Source organism: Schistocerca serialis, chromosome 3 (assembly GCF_023864345.2).
Source record: "Schistocerca serialis cubense isolate TAMUIC-IGC-003099 chromosome 3, iqSchSeri2.2, whole genome shotgun sequence".
Taxonomy (NCBI): Eukaryota; Metazoa; Arthropoda; class Insecta; order Orthoptera; family Acrididae; genus Schistocerca; species Schistocerca serialis.
The window spans coordinates 169,779,891-169,788,990 of NC_064640.1; the positions used below are offsets into that span (position 1 = coordinate 169,779,891).

General features: G+C 46.7%; 2 pseudogenes; one reads left to right on the forward strand and one right to left on the reverse strand.

Annotated features, from left to right (window-relative positions):
* The first annotated feature begins 642 nt into the window (after nucleotides 1–642).
* On the forward strand, nucleotides 643–760 carry LOC126471786 (5S ribosomal RNA; annotated as a pseudogene).
* A 5,206-nt stretch (nucleotides 761–5,966) lies between these two features.
* On the reverse strand, nucleotides 5,967–6,084 carry LOC126471720 (5S ribosomal RNA; annotated as a pseudogene).
* Nucleotides 6,085–9,100: the final 3,016 nt, after the last annotated feature.

The window sequence follows — 9,100 nt, forward strand, 5'->3', positions numbered from 1 at the left end:
TTGTTTTAAAAAAATATAACACAAAATATGATCACACAAACATTTACTATGAAACATTTTTTACCGAAAATATGTCTGTGAAATCTGAACAGTCAGAGCAATGTGGTAACGAAAATATGCTTCGAAATCTGAATACACTGATCTGGAGAAGATTTTCTACTAAATTCGTTTTAACGAAATGTGAAGACTCAGAGCAACGAACACACAAACACTTGTTCTGAAAATATGCACTTACTTGGTAATTCCTCCAAGTACCGCCTCGGACGTTTCCCGCAGTCACTGATGTTGATGATGCTGCTTGAAGACGCTGAACACTTGATGACGTTGTTAGATGATGACAACTCGACAGAAGAAACGCAAGGTTGCACCAGTGGCGTCAAGTGAACATAGTCACAGACTATAGCAAAATGATGATGATGTGGAGGAGGTAGGGTTTATACAGACTCAAGCTGCACCCACTAATTTAGTGGGGACCAATAGGAACGCTTATACAGGGGAAAAAGCATGGCCAGCAATTTCAGACACGTCAGGTATTGTTCACATCCTTCAGGACCACGCAAGTGGTGACAGAAAGCCGTTTTTCGCACAAATAGTTTATTCAAAATGGTTGCTATGTTTTCCCCACCCCCTTATGATGTCCAGGGCAACGGCCTTGCCGCAGTGGATACACCGGTTCCCGTGGGATCCCCGAAGTTAAGCGCTGTCGGGCGTGGTTGGCACTTGGATGGGTGACTATCCAGGCCGCCATGCGCTGTTGCCATTTTTCGGGGTGAACTCAGCCTCGTGATGCCAATTGAGGATCTACTCGACCGAATAGTAGCGGCTTCGGTCAAGAATACCATCCTAACGACCGGGAGAGCGGTGTGCTGACCCCACGTCCCTCCTATCCGCATCCTCCACTGAGGATGACCCGGCGGTCGGATGGTCCAGGTAGGCCACTCGTGGCGTGAATATGGAGTGCTTTTTTATGACATCCCCTAGAAATGGCCAGAAATTTTGGCGGGAAAAGGTCAATTGGGCTATCTCCACTAACCTAACTTCTTCTTCCCCCCTCCCCCACCCCCTGGAAATGGAGGGAAATGGTCAGGTCTCTGTCTAGCTGCAAGAGAGGAAGGCTAGGTTAATGTACTTTACTCATTCTTTTTTTTTTGGCGGGAAACGGTAATTCTGAGTTGGAGAGGAAGGCAGGCTATTTAATTAACCTATTTATTTATTTGTAGCTCAATTGAGCTACCTCCAATAACAGAGGGTACTGTCGGCTTCCGACACCCCCACTCCTATGATGTCACCCACACCCTACCACCCCATCCTAGAAGTGGAGAGAAACGGTCAGTCTCTGTCCATCTGCTAGAGAGGATGGTTAGGTTAGTGCACTTTTTTTTATTTTTGGTAGGAAACTGAAGTAAAGATGGCTCCCAATCACACACCAATATACATAGTGCTACACAGAAAGTGTCTAAAATCACAATACGACTGAAAATTGACGATGTCACAGAACTAGTGTTATCCTGCTGGAAAAAAATTAACAATACAACTCGCAACTGGCAGCAGGAAGACTCAAAATAAACAGTAACTCTACATAGGACGCTTCCTTCACCTACAAGTCGAAATAAACCTCTCTGCTCCACTTGTGAATTGGTGGGAAAAAGACTCAATTCAAAAAACCTAAACTGCTATGCACATAGAAATTATGGAAAAACGAGATCTGCAGTGATGTTAAAAAAAAATCAGACTACACATACTGACACTGATAATAATATCATGCTTCTCAAAGAGTTCCACCACTTCGTCTGTAAATTACAGCCATATGCTGTGAGATATAAAAAACAACACAAAAAAGGTTTGTAAATCACCGATTGCTAGCGCAGTGGAAGTTAAAAGCTACTACACGCAACGCTCATAATTGCATATTTAATGCACAGCATGGCACAGCGCGAGCTCCCAGGCTGTGGGGGTGCTGGTGCAGCTCACTCGACGCCCTGCGTGCGGCTGAAGCCTGAAGGTTGACTGCCGCAATAGTTGACAGCTGCTGGCAGAACTATTGCATGAGACTCCAAGCGGCTTCTGCGTGACACGACATCGGGATTCCTGGCATGATTTCACGACAGTGATGTGGTCCATTCTGTGGGACCCAAACACAAATATGCAGCTTCTGAAATTTTCCCGACGTATTTCTTATTCTACACTCCTGGAAATTGAAATAAGAACACCGTGAATTCATTGTCCCAGGAAGGGGAAACTTTATTGACACATTCCTGGGGTCAGATACATCACATGATCACACTGACAGAACCACAGGCACATAGACACAGGCAACAGAGCATGCACAATGTCGGCACTAGTACAGTGTATATCCACCTTTCGCAGCAATGCAGGCTGCTATTCTCCCATGGAGACGATCGTAGAGATGCTGGATGTAGTCCTGTGGAACGGCTTGCCATGCCATTTCCACCTGGCGCCTCAGTTGGACCAGCGTTCGTGCTGGACGTGCAGACCGCGTGAGACGACGCTTCATCCAGTCCCAAACATGCTCAATGGGGGACAGATTCGGAGATCTTGCTGGCCAGGGTAGTTGACTTACACCTTCTAGAGCACGTTGGGTGGCACGGGATACATGCGGACGTGCATTGTCCTGTTGGAACAGCAAGTTCCCTTGCCGGTCTAGGAATGGTAGAACGATGGGTTCGATGACGGTTTGGATGTACCGTGCACTATTCAGTGTCCCCTCGACGATCACCAGTGGTGTACGGCCAGTGTAGGAGATCGCTCCCCACACCATGATGCCGGGTGTTGGCCCTGTGTGCCTCGGTCGTATGCAGTCCTGATTGTGGCGCTCACCTGCACGGCGCCAAACACGCATACGACTATCATTGGCACCAAGGCAGAAGCGACTCTCATCGCTGAAGACGACACGTCTCCATTCGTCCCTCCATTCACGCCTGTCGCGACACCACTGGAGGCGGGCTGCACGATGTTGGGGCGTGAGCGGAAGACGGCCTAACGGTGTGCGGGACCGTAGCCCAGCTTCATGGAGACGGTTGCGAATGGTCCTCGCCGATACCCCAGGAGCAACAGTGTCCCTAATTTGCTGGGAAGTGGCGGTGCGGTCCCCTACGGCACTGCGTAGGATCCTACGGTCTTGGCGTGCATCCGTGCGTCGCTGCGGTCCGGTCCCAGGTCGACGGGCACGTGCACTTTCCGCCGACCACTGGCGACAACATCGATGTACTGTGGAGACCTCACGCCCCACGTGTTGAGCAATTCGGCGGTACGTCCACCCGGCCTCCCGCATGCCCACTATACGCCCTTGCTCAAAGTCCGTCAACTGCACATACGGTTCACGTCCACGCTGTCGCGGCATGCTACCAGTGTTAAAGATTGCGATGGAGCTCCGTATGCCACGGCAAACTGGCTGACACTGACGGCGGCGGTGCACAAATGCTGCGCAGCTAGCGCCATTCGACGGCCAACACCGCGGTTCCTGGTGTGTCCGCTGTGCCGTGCGTGTGATCATTGCTTGTACAGCCCTCTCGCAGTGTCCGGAGCAAGTATGGTGAGTCTGACACACCGGTGTCAATGTGATCTTTTTTCCATTTCCAGGAGTGTAATAATTTCCGGGTATGCAGCCGGATCCGGTTGCATACCCGGAATTATTAGAAGATCAAACATGCACTCTGCTTCATGTTTATAGATGGACGAGAGCAAACAGAAGGTGTTGCCGTTCTAGAAACAACAGCATACTTTTGCAACACCTTTATGTGTATGGTATCATCCAGCAGCCCTCTCTGTTAGTAAACAACGGACTGTGTTGATTATTTTCAGAGCCAAAGTGAGATACAGCTCTCCAACCTCGCCATTTTCAAAGCATTCAACAGAAGCCTGTGATAATATGGCTATGTCCAGAGCATTCTACCGTTGAGCTTTCCCAGCTGAGAGTGAGAGGAACTACCTGTCGAAACAAAACAGTTTTTCGCAAACAAAAGTCTAGAATATCTCATGAACGCTGAGGGAAATTCGAACAATAGGAGGGTAAGAAAATTGCAGCGAAATGCAGGAAGATCTGCAGCGGATAGGCACTTGGTGCAGGGAGTGGCAACAGATTCTTAACATAGACAAATGTAAAGCGAATGCATAGAAAGAAGGATCCTTTATTGCATGATTATATGATAGCGGAACAAACACTGGTAGCAGTTATTTCTGTAAAATATCTGGGAGTATGCGTGCGGAACGATTTGAAGTGGAATGATCATATAAAATTAATTGTTGGTAAGGAGGGTGTCATGTTAAGATTCATTGGGAGAATCCTTAGAAAATGTAGTCCATCAGCAAAGGAGGTGGCTTACAAAACACTCGTTCGACCTATACTGGAGTATTGCTCATCAGTGTGGGATCCGTACCAGATCGGGTTGACGGAGGAGATAGAGAAGATCCAAAGAAGAGCGGCGCGTTTCGTCACAGGGTTATTTGGTAAGCGTGATAGCGTTACGGAGATGTTTAGCAAACTCAAGTGGCAGACTCTGCGAGAGAGGCGCTCTGCATCGCGGTGTAGCTTGCTGTCCAGGTTTCGCGAAGGTGCATTTCCGGATGAGGTATCGAATATATTGCTTTCCCCTACTTATACCTCCCGAGGAGATCACGAATGTAAAATCAGAGAGATTCGAGCGCGTACGGAGGCTTTCCGGCAGTAGTTCTTCCCGCTAACCATACGCGACTGGAACAGGAAAGGGAGCTAATGACAGTGGCACGTAAAGTGCCCTCCGCCACACACCGTTGGGTGGCTTGCGGAGTATAAATGTAGATGTAGATATAGATGTAGAAGAATCTTCCGGACATGCCCTGACTTATTTACCAATCCCCAGTAACTGGCTGCCGCCGCCCGTAGCTTCAAGGCTCTGAGCACTATGGGACTTAACATCGATGGTCATCAGTCCCCTAGAACTTAAAACTACTTAAACCTAACTAACCTAAGGACAGCACACAACACCCAGCCATCACGACCGTAGCTTCAGCCACCAGTCCCAGCTTCCGGGCCGTGCACTGCACCTCCTGGGTGCCACAAGTCTCAGTGCCAGCACACGTTGCATCTTTAGGCCACGTGTTTTAAATGAAAATGGAATTTCCGGTACAGTCCTACAGATGAGAAAACTGTGAAAGAAAATAGCACACAGTCCTACTTGGGAGAGAAAAAAAGAAACACCCCTGTGATGTCCTACTTGGGAGAGAAAAAAGGAACACCCCTGTGATAATAATAATCACGAAACAGTACTCACTATCCAGGAGAAGCTTCGAATATTGCGCCCCACCGTCATGCACGCTCTTTATGAAATGGAATTGGACTACTGTGCACTGTGTGAGCTGTCGTCGTCAGCGCTGTCCGCTGCTGAATGGGGTCTTTGTAACGGACCATGAGTCCAGTACAAAGACCTGCTCCATGGTGAGAGAGAGACGTGTCACTCTGACAAGCAAGTGTGACGGCACAGATCACACCATCTACAGTCGAACAAGGGATTTTAACGCCATAAAACGATCGTATTTGTTTCACCAATAGCGAATTAATTTACCAATATCAGCTGCAATATCCGATTTTACACGTCCAAAAAAAGATGGCATTTGTGACACTTTTATGCCGAAATCTTCGAGTAGCATATGAAAATTCTAAGAATTTCATGTATTTTCGCGTGTTTTGCCGGAATATGATACTATTTACGCCACTGTATTCGATATAAACCACATAGCAGTGTGCTAGCGATCGCCTGCACAGTGTAATTCAGAAGATAAAACTAAACTGGCCATGAAGGCCCAACGGTACCGACCTCAGCCCATAGGCGTGACAGGATGCGGATGTGGAGGGGCATGTGGTCACCACACCGCTCTCCCGACCATATGACAGTTTCCGAGACCGGAGTCGCTATTTCTCAATCAAGCAGCTCCTCAATTCGCCTCACAAGGGCTGAGTGCAGCCCGTTTACCAACAGCGCTCGGCAGAACGGATGGTCACCCATCCAAGTGCTAGCCCAGCCCGACAGCGCTTAACTACGGTGATCTGACGGGAACCGGTGTTACCGCTGCGGCAACACCGTTGCAAATTCAGAAGATAAAGAGTGGAAATTAATCTCTAGGGAGCCAACAGTTTAGCATGCAACATGCTGCAAACCACTCAGTAACTAGAAACTTATCTCGTCTTTGAAGATCTTTACGTGAGAACTCTAAAATAGAGGAAACTGGTAGTTCCACTCGTATTTTTAACGAATACCAATATAGGTGATATAATAGATTCCAAATCATTCTTGTTGTTGTGGTCTTCAGTCCTGAGACTGGTTTGATGCAGCTCTCCATGCTACTCTATCCTGTGCAAGCTTCTTCATCTCCCAGTAACTACTGCAACCTACATCCTTCTGAATCTGCTTAGTGTATTCATCTCTCGGTCTCCCTCTACGATTTTTACCCTCCACGCTGCCCTCCAATACTAAATTGTGCAAAGTCATCTAAGTTTTAATATGCATAATCGTATGTGTTTTTCATGTCTAGAGAACCATCAAATGTCTCTTCCACCAGTGTTTCACTATTTTGATGCAAACAACACATCACAATCGATGTTCTTTCTACCAAATACGGGCGGGGAATGTGCAGAAAGCCAATGTACCTCACACTTAAATGAGAGGCCTTGGGCCGCGCGGGATTAACCGAAAGGGTCTTACATGCGGAGAGTGACTACTTTCCGGCGACTAAATCACAGTCGATCATATGGGTCAAAGGTTGGGCGATCGCGTACCTCTATGGGGATGCCGCCAAGTCGCGACTTGACTTTTGGTATTTCTTGCAGCAAGCCCGCAGTGAGGTTCATAGATGGTCACACTATCGGAAAACCTTTGCCAACTATCTTCAGGCAGTCTTCCTCGACCCATTAAGCAGTTGGGATGTGCCGGGTGCAGTCGGTGTGCACATTTGACAGCTGATAATGAACCTCACGCTTCTCTCACCACTCAATATGTGATGCACATACTATACCATGAAATGATCTACATGTTCCTTTTAACAGAATGATCTTTATTGAAAATAAATAAATAAAAACAAACAAATAAATAAAATCTCCGTTCCTTTAAATAAAAAAAAAGCGGTGTAACGCGCTGTAAGAAAAAAAAGCTGTCTAAGGCGCTGCAGTCATGGACTGTGCAGCTGGTCCCGGCGGAGGTTCGAGTCCTGCCTGGGGCATGGGTGTGTGTGTTTGTCCATAGGATAATTTAGGTTACGTAGTGTGTAAGCTTAGGGACTGATGACCTTAGCAGTTAGGTCCCATAAGATTTCACACACATTTGAACATTTTTGAGAGGCCTTGGAACTCTAGACCTGTAACAGGTTGTCTCAAATAGGTACAAAACTAGCTAGTCAAAAGCAAGGCAAGTCCTGTTTCAACCAATAAGATAATTTGATAATGAATGAAATATCGGAAATACCTCTTCTTGACAGCTGTAGCTCTGGGAATATCAATTTCCCACTTAAATCTATATCCTCCTTATGACTGGACATAATTTTTTCCATGTAAAATCTTTTATACTCCTACGTCTGGATATGTATTGAAAACGCAATTTTCCACGCCAAATCTATACCTCCCGTATGACAGGACATAGTCTGTTCACTTCCCACCCACATCATTTTCTTTCCACATGTCAGAACACAGACCACAGTAACTTTGCACTCCAACAGACACGCATTTCAGACAAGCAATGCAGTTATCGTTAATATGTGTATAATGTCCGAAAAAATTATGGTATGTCTACACTCACACCTGCTAAGTGTCTCGATTCTTCTCTGTTCTAGGAAATTATTTGACATTTAGGTCTTCCAGCTAATCAAATTCGAGAACAGACTGCAAGCATTCTATCAGTGCTTCTGGAAGGCGCTGCATCCCGCCAAGGCTCTCTCAAGCAAGTTTTGTAAAGCACAGGTGTCCGCAGTATGTGATAACCAACAGTGCTCCCACGGACAAAAGGGTTGGAGGGACATCACCGATATGAGCTGGTGTATCACAGTCATAGTACGACAAAGAACATGTGAGGATCTGCTTATGGGAGCCAGTGAGAAGACGTTTTGCAAATCCGTGATGTTACAGATGTATGGCATGCCCCGTGTGTACACTTTAGCAGATCCAGCTGAACTCTTGAATTTGCATATCATGCAGGTGTTTGCTAAATGAATCTATCGTCCATTACTGTCAGATATAAACGCCAATGCGTCCAAATCCCCACTCCCCATGTCAACTCCATCCTCTCCTTATGGCGAGACATACGTAACTCTGCACAGGAATAGTAGTCTGATAATTTCCCATACATGATGCGTCACCCTCCGGCAGCCCGGTACCTCATGCCGCCCCAGGCTGTGCATTAAATACACTATTATGAGTATCGTGTGTAGTAGGTTTTAACCTCTACTGTGCTGGCACTCGGTAATTTACAAAGCTCTTTTGTTTTTGTTTTTTATATCCCACAGCATACGGCTGTAATTTACTGATAACGTGGTATTCCTCTTCGCGCAGCATGATGTTATTATCTGCAGCAGGTACGTTTAGCATGATTTTTTTTAACATCACTGCAGTTCTCGATTTTCCATAATTTCTGTGTGTATCCCAGTTTAGCGGGTTGTTTCAGATGTCGTTTTCGACTGAGCCTTTTCCCCACCAGCTCGCAGCTGGAGCAGATGGATTTATTTCAATTTGTAGGTGAAGGGAGCGTCCTATGTAGAGTTACTATTTATTTTGAGTCCGCCTGCTACTAGTTTCGAGTGGTATTGCGAATTTTTTTCCAGCATGATAACACCAGTTCTGAGACATCGTCAGTTTTGAGTCATACTGCGATTTTAGGCAATCGTTGTGTAGCAATATGCATATAGATGTGTAATTAGTAGCCATGTTTGTTCTGGCTTACGCCTTTGGCAGCACACTGATCGGCTGTAGGAAACATTGTATAGCAGGCCGTGAACTAAGCGCACCTATGACAAGAGAAGACACACTCCCAGACTACGCGCCGATAACGCCCCCTGGCAGCGTTCATATAGGCCGCCATCACTTACCGAACTGTCTCAATATCAGTACCTCAGTACTTCG